This window comes from Anabrus simplex, chromosome X (genome assembly GCF_040414725.1).
Source record: "Anabrus simplex isolate iqAnaSimp1 chromosome X, ASM4041472v1, whole genome shotgun sequence".
Classification (NCBI taxonomy): domain Eukaryota; kingdom Metazoa; phylum Arthropoda; class Insecta; order Orthoptera; family Tettigoniidae; genus Anabrus; species Anabrus simplex.
In genome coordinates this window covers 56,113,805-56,127,815 of record NC_090279.1, presented here as the reverse complement: position 1 = coordinate 56,127,815, position 14,011 = coordinate 56,113,805, and the positions used below count along the sequence as shown (strand labels likewise).

The window sequence follows — 14,011 nt, the reverse complement described above, 5'->3', positions numbered from 1 at the left end:
AAGATTTGAGAAACTTAGGAACCAACTCTAATTTCAAGCAATCTTTAAGAAACTTGATATCCATAGAAATCTTGCCTATTTTAATTCTTAGGTTCAAATACTTATTAGGTTTTATCATTGCCTGGTTGGCATTAATATTACATGTGATAAATATCATTCTTGATCTGTATTGATGATACTTGAATGGAATAATATCAATAAGTTAATTTATTGATTTTACCACCTAATCAATACAAAGTGTCATACTTTAGTTGGTTTACTTTGGCATATTAACTAAAATGGTACATGTTTCGCCTTGAATTCAGGCATCATCAGCCATTATCTTAACTTTAAAATAGAAACAGGCATCTGATTTATATATACATGAAATGAAATCAAAAAACCTTGGAGAGACTAAAATTACAATTAACATATAGTAAAAGAATTAAAGTTAAGTTTGTTATAAAGATATTACAATGAGTCAGTAATAATTACATTTGGTGAAAATAATGGTGATATGACATTAGAAGGTTTCTATTATAATTAAAAAGAAAGAACAAAGCAACAGTCTGTCATAAACGAGTGATAGGATTGCTAAAAATTATGTTGGCCGACCAGCGGTTACAACGAAAATGACAAAGATGGTCGTATTTAATAAAAATGTAGCATAAGATAATAGTGAAATATGGTCATGTGACCATCAATACTTGTTGACTAGAGATCATCAATACAGATCAAGAATTATATTTATCACATGTAAGCAGTATCCAGTAATCGGGAGATAGTGGGTTCGAGTCCCCCTGTCAACAGCCCTGAAGATGGTTTTCCGTAGTTTCCCATTTTCACACCAGGCAAATGCTGGGGCTGTACCTTAAATAAGGCCACAGCCACTTCCTTCCCATTCCTATACCTTTCCTATCCCATCGTCGCCATAAGACCTATCTGTGTCGGTGCGATGTAAAACAAATAGCAAGAAAAACATTCTTTGGTTATATTATAACAATCCTCTGCTGGTAGAAATCTTCCTTAAACATTAGTAAAATTCTGAAAGTAACTGTAATACTGGAAATTAATGAATTAACATGCACATTTGTTGGTGACTATATCTGTAGATGTGTGCTATGAGCATACCTAATATATCTTATTTTCCACAGGAAAATATTGAACATGTATCAGAAGTGATAGCGCTGAAGGAAGAAATTAAATCAGAGTTAACAGAGCCAGAGTCAATGCAGGAAAACTCTCTTGAGGTAATGTACATAACTTGATAAGCTATTGTCAGGTAATGGAAATGGTTAGAAAATGGCTCAACAGATATCAGTGTTTGATCCTTCATTTCAGTACACATGAATGATAGTCCTACAGAAAATATACTTTTTTATGAGATTGACTGTTTACTTAGCTATTTTCACTTTTCCTTCAAGTTGTTCCACAATCTTGCATTGTGAATTGTGCAGCAGTTAGGATTATTCCAAAGACCTCTACTCTATATCATTTGGGAGCTGGTATCAATCCTACTAATACTTTTGAATTTGTAAATAGTTTTGAACACAAAGTAATTATAAGGTACATTGTTTTCTTACTGTTACAGGATATTTTACTAGTTGCTTCCAAATGAAACACCTTTTTCATCTTATTCCTTATATTAGTTATTGATTTCTGGATAATACGGTAATTTGTTGATACAAGTTGCAGGTGATATCCTTGTTTACTCTGAGTGTTCGCTTATATACTACACACATTTTAGCCATCTTTTGGCAAGTGAAAAATATTCTTATTCTTCCTAATGTGGTCTGTGGTGATATTTGCCCATTGTGACTGATAATATTAATTAACTCATATCTGCCCAAATTATTTTTTTGTGGAATATTGTGATGTATTTCATAAATATAGTTGTTTGTAACCTAAGTGAAAGGGTTATGATGATTTTAGGTTTCATTACCATATTTTTGCAGAGATTTGCTGTGTTGACATATGTCGACAGTGAGCATGGACAGGTAGGATAAAGGACATGCTGAATAAAGGAACATTTCTTCGCATTTTAAGTTCATGTAAATGTAATAATTAATCACTTAGTAAATATTAGTCACATAAGTATTGAATAAGCACAAAATATTACAAAATATATGTTTCAAAACATAAATGAGGAACAGTTTTGTCTCAATATAGAATGCACACTGTTTCAAAATGAAAGGACAATATTTGTGTGTTTGTAGTACTTGTTATACACTTAATACCAAATTTTGAGCAAGTATGATCACTCTGAAAATAGCAAAAGAGGAAAACTATGAGTAGTACTTTAAAACAGTTAAATTTGTGTTCTGAGGTTACACTCTGCTTTTCATCATCCAGTCTGGTTTAGCGTGAGTGAAATGCCTCGAAACAAAGGACGTGGCAGCCAATATTACATTTTTTGCACTGTTTCCTGGCAGTTTTACCACATTGAGCACACCGCACTTGATTCTCTCTTGTTTCTTGTTAGTGGGATACAGCATCGAAACGCACTTCTGGCAACACGCATGAAGATACTTTCGTACTCGGTCTTTCTGCATTAGAGCACGTAGGATATATGCCGTAACAATGTACCGTGTGAAGGCGAGAAGGTCTAAATTTTCCTGTTTGCAATTTGGGGTCAAATGGTAAAGTTGCCATGCATTGTTCGTGCAAACGTTCAGAAGGAACGCAATTAGAGGCCAGTACCATTTCTTGTTTTTGATGCTGATGCGGTAACAGGATATATTTTGATCCAAACGATCGATTCCCTCTATGTGCATATTATACAAAATTATTCATGCTAGATGAATTACTGTTATGTATTTCTTTTCAGCATTACCATTGTACCATTTTCACTTATTTTTGTGCACACTAGTTCAGCACAAGCCCGGAGTTGATTACCAGAGAGTCTGTTTATATCTGCACATGACTCATCATCATCCCTATCTCCGTCACTATCTAAAGCATTTTGGGGTGGTTCTATGTTTGTATTAGCATCTAGGATGTCTTGTGAATCCTCCAGGATGCTTACGATCTGCTTGATGGTCAATCTGAGAAGGATAAATGAAAATTCTATATCAGTACTGAGGCAGTCCCATTCGTGCCCGCTGTTGACATATGTCGACGTGGAACTTTTGTGCTCTGCTAGACAAAAGCAACTACGTATCAGCCATGAATGAATTCAAAATCTGTTAAAGGCATGTTTCATTATTACGTTTAACACAACAGTCCGATCTTATTTTCAACTGTAACAATATTATAAGAAAATATTTCTCACCGTGACAGAAGCTTCATCCCCTTGTGTGTATATGATATTTTTTACGCAGCCACGCGATAAGGGACGAAACCAAGTGTTTCTTGTTTTCGTGCAGTGCAGTAAGTATCAAACAATGAACGGTAAATAATGCACCTCAAAAATATTCTTCCGGTTTACCGATATAAGTTCAACAGTATTCAGATATTAACGTCGGCAAATGTCGACAGTGGGCACATATGGGTTAAACATGCAATGGAATAAATAAGCCATTCAAGAGTTATCTTGCCTTTCTGTTTCATACTTCATAAGGGATAATGTTTGTGATAGGCCTTGTAAGTTCATCGTTACTCACCTGAAAATTCGTTGCGTGAATGAATTAGTCATTACCACTGTCATAGTCCACTTCATAGCTTGAGTATCATCTTCTTTCAGTATGACTATGTTGCTATGGGGTCTTTCATTGCCCGTTTATTGAGATACTCATTTCACCATCTCTTCCAGGAGTTCTTGGTTATCTGCTGAAAATATAGCCATGTGGGCAAGGTTGTGATGAGAGGGGAAGTATAATCATGATCGAGGAGTTTTGTAATTGGCTCTCCTATAAGGAAATGGGATGTAGTTAGGTAAGAAGTGTCAAAACAATCATCATTTAGCTTTGGTGAAATAATGTATATGTCGTAAGAACGGTCCATTCTTTGTTGGTGAAGCGATAAGAATCCATCACTCATCTGAGGTGTTATAACAGACTCTTGACAGCTACTTCCCAGATTCAACCAAGGTGTGTTTTTGCACAAGGGATGAAATGCCATTTCAGTCCCATGCCTGCAGTTGTGTGCAAAGTTGATTTTCTGTGGGTTGTTTTGCAGGAAGGCCTTAATTTCTGTACCTGATCCGAAGAAGTTTGTGCCTTAATTGCTGTAAATGTTGAGGGTTTGACCTCTATGATACCTAAGTTGATAAAGTGCAGAGAGAAAATTTGTCGTGGTGAGATCAGGTATCATTTCTATATAGACAGCCTTGGTAGCTAGGCAGTCTGGTCTTGTTCGATTTCACATGATTTTTTATTAGAATTTGGCTAGCAGTTTTAAGGAATGGATAATTGTGGGTTAAGGGAACATAGGTGTATTTCGCATTAATTGTTCAGAGGTGTCTGCATTCAACTTAGAACACTTGAGATGTGTATGAGTGTGGCTTCTATCGGTCCCCCTTGCTGATGAGATCCTAATCTTGTCTTCAGAGAGTTGAGTGTCAGGATGAAGTGGACGAAGGTGTTCCGCCATCATAATTATATTTGTGACATGAAACAGTATTTCTGATTTTTCCACTCCATTAGTGTTGGAGTATTGTACAGTCTTCCGTTAACAAGAAGATGGCCTTCTTGATCTATGATTGGATTTATAGTCTTTATATGAGTTAATAGTTACCTACACAACATTAATCTAACATTTGTATACAGGGTTCAACTCCAATACGAACAGTGGACTCTATTTCACTCTGTGGGTTGTTTACGACAATTCTAGATAATTATATGTTACAATTCTCATCACTGGTCCGTATTGAAATGTACATTAATTCAACAATGTACCAAAAGTTTATTGAAATCCACATATTGAATACACATTGGGTTCTTAAAATTAAGATTTATATCTCGTAATACTAATTTAAGGGGACATGTTTCGCCTATTGCGTGGGCATCATCAGCCGTGATCTCATGCCTGAGGGGTAAAAATCAGGATCCTGATTACTCTGGTCAACTTGTTACGTAGAGGAATGTATGTTATAAAAATGAGGAAACTCTGTAAATTCACAAACGACAATTTACACAATTAAGACACGTCTAAAAAATATTTTGTGAGAGGATGTGAGTATGTGTTATAAGGGTGGTCCATTCATTGTTGGGGAAGCGATAAGATTATTTCACTCTTCTGAGGTGATATATCAGAATCTTGACAGCTGCTTTCCAGATTCCACCAAAGTGTGGTGCTGCAGGAGGGATGAAATGTCATGTGAGTCCCATGACTGCAGTTGTGTGAAGAGTTGGTTTTCTGAGGGTTGTTTTGCAGAAAGGCCTTGATTTCCTTAGCCCTCTCGCAGGAGAAGAATGATAATAAGAAAGTATCATGGGTTAAATAATAGAAGGGACAACAACTCTAGCAGAAGATTTAGGGGTGGGTTTAAAAAGAAGAAGACCTTTGGAAAACCAAAAGGGACCGCAATAGGAGGGGTCAGAAACTGAAGTATTCGACTGAATGCAGAAATCATCCTGAAGTTGATGAGTTTGGAAAGAATGAAAAGATAATGGGAAATCAATTAAAGTACAAATTAAATTATCCAATGAGGCTGAATTAGAGGTGGTAAACGACTGGAAAACGGTGGGAGGAAGAGAAGCATCAGATGAAGAGATATATAAACGAGATAGAACATCCGCAACGCAATTATGGGTACTAGAAATGAATTTGGCGGAAAATTTAAACCGAGAAAGACGGAGCAACCAGCGGTCAGTTTTGCCAATCTTAGGAGCATTAGAAGGAAGCCAGGAGAGGGCTTGGTTATCGGTTTTAACAATAAATTTTTTGTGATCGAGGTACTCAGAAAAATGTTCAAGGGTGGTCACTAAGGCTAGGGCTTCTTGTTCATAGATGGAATAATTACGTTCATTGGGAGAAAGCAGTTTACTAGAATAAGCAATAGGCAAAGGGGTACCCTCAACAACTGGATTAAGAACTCCAGAAATAGCATAATCAGAGGCGTCAGTGTGTATATCGAAGGGTAAAGAAAAATCAGAGAACTGCAGAATGGGGGCATTGATAAGAAGAGTCTTAAGAGTAGAGAAAGCATACTGTTGAGTAGGGGTCCAAACAAATTTAACATTTTTATGCTTGAGATATTGCAATGGTTCAGCAATATGAGATAAATTTGGAATAAAGCAGTTATAAAAAGAAACCATTCTAAGAAAGGTATGCAGTTGTTTAATATTTTTGTTGGGGAGAGTTGCATAATAGCGGCAATATGATCAGGATTAACAGAAAAACCTTGGGAAGAAATGATATGGCCGAAGAATTTAACAGAAGTTTGAGCATGAGAATGTTTGGAAGGGCTGGTAGTAAGACCTGCCGTACGAAGACGATAAAGTACTTCGGTAAGTTGAATAATATGGGAGTCAGAATCAGGAGAAAAAGTCAATAAATCATCTACGTATGGAGTTTGGTAAATTGATAGAGACCATTAGGCATGATGAACTAGCAGAATCTAAGGGAATTTGGTGAAAAGCGGAATTACAGTCAAATATGGAAAAATATTTAGCATTAGTAAAAAAAATTATTGCGTTTTTCAGCTTGGGAAGAGGATGAGCATCATATTTAATTTTGCTATTGAGATGACGATAGTCTATGACAAAATGCATGGAATGATCAGGCCTATTGACAAGAAAGGCAGGTGAAGCATAATTCGATGTAGAAGGGATAATTAAACCATCAGCAAACATCTGAGATATGTGCTGCTCTTGAAGTTGCATACGAGGTGGTCTAAGATGATAAGGTGGAGATCTGACTGGAGAAACATCGAAGAGATCAGTACAAGCTTCATAATTGCGGACAGTACCAGTATCAATGTCAGAAAATTGGTTGAATAGCAAGCTTAAAATTTCCTGCTGAGACTCAGTAACATAAACATGTGAGTTAGAAAGATGTAATAAATTGGGGTAAACAGAAGGGTTAATCAAAGGAATGCTAGTCACAGAATCAAAAGAAAAAGAAATAGAAGAGGTTTGAGTGTGGAGAATTAAGCCGTTATGTGAGAAAAAATCATATCCAAGTATCAGGGGTATAGGAAGATCTTGAGCGACGTAGAAGGGAAAAGACCATGAAAATTTAGAAATCTTTACAGTAAGAGTAAGTTGACGAAGAATATTTAAAGGGTGATGTGACACTGAAGAACACACTAAGTTCGAAAAACGTAATTGAAAGTGTGGATGTAATTGAAGTAATTGCTGAAAGAAAGTGGGACTGAGAAGTGAAATAGAAGCTCCGGAGTCCAATAAGGCATGGGAGTGAATATTGTATAATACAGTAAGAATATAAGCAGATCGAGCCTGACACGTTGGTAAGAAAAACAGAGAGACGGATGGCAGATTTTGCCCCACAGACCGAATGCTGTCTACATATGGCGGGAGAAAGAGTTTATCGGTCATAATTGTAAAAGCAATAGCTGACGGATACTCTATTGAAGACTTTCATGCCCATCTTTTCCCTAAATTTATTCCAGGTAGAGCAATGTCATCCTTAATACAGAAGTACTACTTCTGAGTACAGAGGTTGGACGGGAATTTGGCCGATTTTATTCAGGATATAAAATTTTATACGCGGGTATTCACTCTCCATTTTCCCGAAGATGAAATTGTGCAAACCATTGTCGAATAAATGTCACCAGCTTATAGTTCGTACTTGTGTTTTGCTTCTCGACGTCAAACTTTCTCCGAATGGCATTGTCAGCCGAGGGAGTGAGGAATGCTGACACCTTACGAGTAGGCAGGGAGCCCCCTCCGTCATTTAACAGTTCTCGGCCACCCCCTTTTCGAACCTTTCCCACACGCAAGTATTATGCGTGCAGATTGACTGAACACCTCAGGAATAAGTGTCCCTTGCTAGAATCTAGTGGAACTAGGAAACAAGCAGGTCCGTCCCAAGGTTGTTTTAAGTGCAGGTCGTTTTCCCATCGAGCAAAAAAATTGCACTTCACTTAACAGCACAACTTCCTCTTCTTCTTCTGGTGCTGCCTCCAATAACTCAGGCGATAGGAGGCGACTAGGGTCGTCGGCTGAGTCACAAGGTTCATCTTCTCCAGGCTCAGCGCCCGTTAAATCAGGCAACGAATCCTTCAAGGAAGAAACCCCTTCTAATTTATCATTTGAAGGCCCTAGAGAATGCCTTACAATTGCTTTTGAGACCCCAGGGTACGTGCCATTTCTGAAAATTGAGGTAAATAACGAACCTGTCAGTGTACTATTACATTTCTGATGAGTGGTACTCTAAGACAGCCTTTTTTAAATTTCCAGACTATTGTTTGTCTTCTATTATATGCGTTTCGGCAAATTCTTCACCATTAGAAATTTTAGATTTTATTTTTAATAAAGTTCCTATCTCAAAATTGACATGGAAAATTATGTTGTTGGGGGCTAAACAGTTGTCTTGCCCTGTAATATTGGGTGCCGATTTCATGTCTCATTCTGGACATTTGCTCGACCTTCAGAGCAAGTCGTGCACATTCATATTTGATAGTAACGTTAATATCCCCCTTTTGAAATCTAATCCTTTGTCATTTTCATCTATTTCGCCTAGCCAGAGTGAGATGTCGTTAGATCTTAGGCATCTACCTGAGGTCCAGGCTGAAACTATTTGAACATTGGGTCAGACCTTTCCTGATGTATTTCCAGAAACCCTTGGTGTTACTGACCTGATCGAGTATAAGATTGAGGTAACGGATTCCATTCCTGAAAGGTTTCCTCCATATAGGCCATCTTCCGCATAAAATGAAGGCTCTTAACTCTTTATTTTTAAACAGAACACATACAGAAAGATGTAATCTTTTTGTATTGCTAAATAAACTGAAACTTTATCTTTTTAAAGTTAGTGACATTCAACACCATTGCACCATTTTAAACTCAACTTTGGCAAACTAGCAATGACATTTGACCTTGAAACGCACATTACTCTGATACATTCGAAACATGGAACTAGGCACGTTGCTGGCTGTCCTGGGCAAGTCTTACAAAAAATATTGTCTGTTTTCTCTTGCAGGGTCCCTTTCTTTTCTTTGAACATTTAGCTGGTAATATGGAGCAAACAACACACTTAGGTTTTTGACTCTTGTCCTGCTGCTCCTCAAGGAAGTTCCCATCCATCAGGCGCGCTTGAGGTATGTAATCAGAAGGTCTTCCTCGTTTCGCCGCCGGACTGCGCTGATACTCTCGTAGAAGTCCCATTATGACAGAATTTCTGAAGTCAGGAGCACTCTTTTTGGAAGCTTATTGTTCAATATTCTTCCATTTTTAATGCAGTTTCAATGAGAAAATACCACAAGACCTGATACCACTTGAGTTTCTTGTGTACAAATGCATAGTTAGTTTTCAGTTAATCAGTATTTATCAACTCCGTTCATTTCATGGTTGTAATTTACAACTAACTTGAGTTTTTCAACAGTCACATGGCCACTTTCATCTTTTTTGACATCTTCTGAATCTTCACGATCTCAGATGTGAACGGTCGATAACATGTTTACCCGGCCAGTACCTTGCCACGCGCATGCTAGCATTTCTTTGGATGGAATATGCCAGAGCTTAGGTTTTTGCCCTTTCGTCATTTTCAGGATTTTCATCTCTTTAGCTAGTCCTTTGCGGTTACATCTCACTGTCCTGGAGGCACCTATGTTCTTCTCAGAAAGCTGGGTGAAAAGAGCTGGGCTTGATAAATAATTGTCCGCATTCACAATTCTGCCAGTATTCTCAAAACCCTCTCTCAGGCTTTTTACCACTTTCTCTCCCAAAGTTTCCCCGGAAACTGACTCATCGCTGTCCTCTCTTACCTAAGTCTGAAACTTGCAAATGTAACCACTTTTACTGTCGCATAGTGACCACTATTTTACACCCCATTTTGTCGATGGCTGTGAAGAAAAGTGTTGCTTACACCACAGCCTTCCCGTAAACTTCAGCATACTGTAGACTCATCAACTGATACGCATTTTTCAGGTGTAGCATGCTCTAGGTACGTATTTTCTACAATAGGTATGACAGGTCTTACTTTGAATAATGGACCATAACCTGGCGACCCCTTAGCAATGTGGTTTTCATTGTTATTGATATGTATTGTACCGGAAACGCAGCTACGTGAAAGCAAGTTCGAAGAATGAGAGTTAAACTTCACGCGAGGGAAAGGGTAGGCAATCCGGCTGATCTCGCTGACGTAGACGTGGCCGCCTCGGGCTGACCTCACGCTGCAAGGCATGATGTTCTGACCCATCTGTAAAGTCTATTTGGAGTTACTGTAGGATACAATTATTTTTGCACCGCCAACGTTAAGGCCATAATAACAGATGCAAACTAGCAGGTTCTTGAGCAAATCTACCATGTACTTTAGGAGTTACAGGGGTGGATAATATCCACGTTTCGAGATACTTTGTCGGCTCCAGGTATAAAAGCATGGCGATCTAGGCTACTGGATCAATAATACTCCACCGTCTCTGCGATACGTCTCTGCAAGTGCGGCAAACCGAATCTATGTCCAGTCGGGACTCTGCATCTCTGGTGCTCGGTTCCAGTGGAAGCGGAACATACTGTAGTATTTTTATTCAAGTGCCATATTAGGACTCATGTTTTCTATACTAACAGTAGCTTTCTAAAGGAACATAGAATTTGTCTCGTGAGTGATGTAATTTTTCCAAGTGTCATGTTTTAACTTGTGGTTCGTAACAAATTGTGGGAACTTAGAATATTTCTGAGTGCCACATTTAAACTGGTGTTTTCGTAACAAACTGTGGGAACCTAGAATATTAATGCCATATTTGAACTTCTGTTTTCTTCTCGTGAAGTTCCGAGGGAACATAGAATTTTTTGGTGCCACATTTAAACTTATATTTTCTACTTAGTAATAATTATCCATGGACAGTGTTAAACACTCTTCAAGTGCAGGTAAACTTTTATAATGATTTAAAGACAGTGCTGAACAGTCTTCAAGTGCACGTAAATTTAATAATTAATTACAGACAGTATAGAACATTCTCCGAGAGGCATTAAATTTAATTTATACATATATGTCCTGAACTTTCACGGACTGTAAATATTACGTTCAACATTGTGTTCCAATCATAAAATTGACAAAGGCAGTCAATTAGGAACAGTAATGATAAAAGTTAGTGAACTAATAGACTATTATTCAGACTGTCGTGCCATTATCAGCGGACTTACATCGCGAATTTGACATTGTAAATTTGTACATAGTTTTCCCAAGTGTCAATTTGTCTGGCATGCAACATGTGATCAGTTACTCAGTTTAATTGTTTTCTATTCAAGTATTAACTTCATGAATCTTTGTGATTCAGCGAGGTGTTTTAGTCATAGATTCAAGTGTCATTTTCATTAACATTTGACGTATCCACATGCAGTGAATTAATGCAGTATTCAAAGGTCAATGTTAATTTATTCGATTGTGCTACAAGTGAGTTGAATGCCATACAGGGGACTTGTGTGCTTGGCACGCCTGACCTCTCAGTATTGCCGTGTGAGATCGGACCCTGCAACTTGTGCACTTAGAAATTCGAGAACTTCCAGATATTCCAGAAATTCGAGATATTCAAGACCGTCGAGAACTTCGCATCAAGGATGGGCGTGGTCCCCGTCCAGACCGTGCCTAGTAACCATCCCGAAGTCTGGAGATTCCCGCCTGCAACAACGCATCAACTCAGCTTGTGTAAAAGGTGATATGAATTTGTTTGCAATGAACAATAAAACCATATTTTCAAAAGAATATAAATTCAATGAACTAATATCCTTCTCTGTTCCAAGTTTAGTGCTTACGTACCACCACCTTAGAAACATTCCATGCTCTTCAAGCTAGCCAGACAGACTTTTTTCCTGCTACAGTATGGAGCTTCGAAGAAGGCAGTACTTGTCTCGCGACATCACTTGGCGTAGCAGTAAGCCAATATTGTTCGGAAAAGTAAGTCTGTTAATTTTTTTTTTTTGCTAGTTGCTTTACGTCGCACCGACACAGATAGGTCTTATGGCGACAATGGGACAGGGAAGAGCTAGGAGTGGGAGGGAAGCGGCTGTGGCCTTAATTAAGGTACAGCCCCGGCATTTACCTGGTGTGAAAATGGGAAACTACGGAAAACCATCTTCAGGGCTGCCGACAGTGGGGTTTGAACCTACTATCTCCTGAATACTGGATACCGGCCGCACTTAAGCGACTGCAGCTATTGAGCTCGGTAAGTAAGTCTGTAATGTTGATTTATGTTACAATACTATCCCAATATCAATAGCCACCATTGCCTGATTACCTTCTGTTGTGCATTCAGTCCATCGATTATACCTTGAACGTGGATGAAAATCATTTTTTAATCTAAACACTGCTCAGCATATCTATTTGTTTCCATTACTGTATGCTCAAACACTGAGCGCGTCATAAATTGAAGTAATGCCTTGTATGGGTCATCAAATTAGAAACCATGCTTTTCACTGTTATATCAAAATTAGCCCCGTCACATAATTTCATTTTTGTCATTCTTATTTCAGCACTGATATCCCGCCAGACCGATACAACTTGAAGATCTTCCTCGTTGGCACTTTCTTCCAAAGTCACTATGCGCATCATCACCTGTTCCATTGTCCAAATTTACTGAACAGTCTGAATCAGAATCTGCCACTAAAAGATTGAAGATTTCTTCACTGTTGATCCGCGCCCTCATAGCTGCTGAGTGAAGCCTGCTATCAGCCAGACAGCTGACAGGAATGTTGTCGGGCAGGCTGGTGAAAAATAAATAAACCTAGGTCCAGTATTAGCAGCAATGTTTGTATTATTAAATGTGCCTTTTTTAAAGAAGCACACTGAACTATAGCAGGAAATTACCAAGTTGACAAAAGTCTATTACAGCAGCAAAAGTGTTTAATGTTAAAGGATGGTATTATTCGACTTTCAGAGTCAGCGTATTCATCACCTATTTTTCTTGTACCGAAACCCCAAGGTGGTTTCAGGCCTGTCATCGATTACAGAACTTTAAACTGTAAGGTTGTATTATAATCAGTGCCCCTTCCTGACTTTCATTCTTGTTTTTAATGATTTCGTAAGGCTAAGTTCTTTTCCATATTGGATCTTAACCAAGCATATAATCAGATTCCGATGGCAGAAAAATCCAAACATTTGACAGCTTTCACCACTGATTGGAAATTGTATGAATACAACCGTTTGCCTTTTGGGCTCCCTATGGGCGCGGCTGTCCTTACTAGACTGCTGGATAGGGTCTTCTCCGACATCAAGTTTATCTTTGTCATTACCTCGACGATGCCGTGGTATTTTCTGAGACCTTTGAAGAACACCTACATCATCTTAAGGAGGTTCTAAATTGACAGTTAAGTTATCTAAGGTAGCTTTTCCTAAGCCTTGTGTCATTCTTAGTTCATATTGTGTCGTCCGATGGTGTTGTTATCGACCATTCCAGAACGCAGGCTAACCGCGACTTCAAGTGGCTTAAGGACGTCAGAGGAATTGCTGGGTTCATAGGCATGGTGAATTTCTTCAGGAAATTTACTTCCAACTTCGCTAATAGGGCGGCGCCCCTAAACCTACTTCGTAGGAAAGGTGTCATGATCGAATGGGGACCCTCGCAGCAAGATGCATTTGAAGATCTTGTATTAGCTCTTTGTAACGCCCCAGTATTAGCCATGCCCTATTTCTCTAAGAAATTCTTAGTTCAAACCGATGCCTCTTCATCTGCCGTTGCTGCTGTCCTCCGTCAGGAAACCAAACTCGGAAGACGGCCTATTGCGTATGCGTCTATGACCTTGTCGGTTTAAGAAGCCAAGTACTACATCTATGAATTAGAAGGTCTGGTAGTTCTGTTTGCCTTAGAGAATTTCCGCCTTTATCTAGAGCATGGTAAATACGAATGAGAAACTGACAATCAGGCTTTAAGTCGGGTTTTGGCTATGCCTCACCATACTGGGCGTATCACTTGTTGCGCTATCAGAAATTCAGCTTTTCAATTCAACGTGCAACACTTTACAGGATCAGAGAA

General features: G+C 38.6%; 1 long non-coding RNA gene across 1 annotated transcript in view; it reads left to right on the top strand.

Moving 5' to 3' along the window:
* The first annotated feature begins 1,213 nt into the window (after positions 1-1,213).
* The window catches only part of LOC137503071 (uncharacterized), a 54,897-nt gene continuing 42,099 nt past the window's right edge, over positions 1,214-14,011 (top strand). Inside the window, exon 1 of the long non-coding RNA XR_011019035.1 lies at positions 1,214-1,229. This is a non-coding gene — a long non-coding RNA (uncharacterized lncRNA). The remainder of the gene's footprint in view (positions 1,230-14,011) is intronic.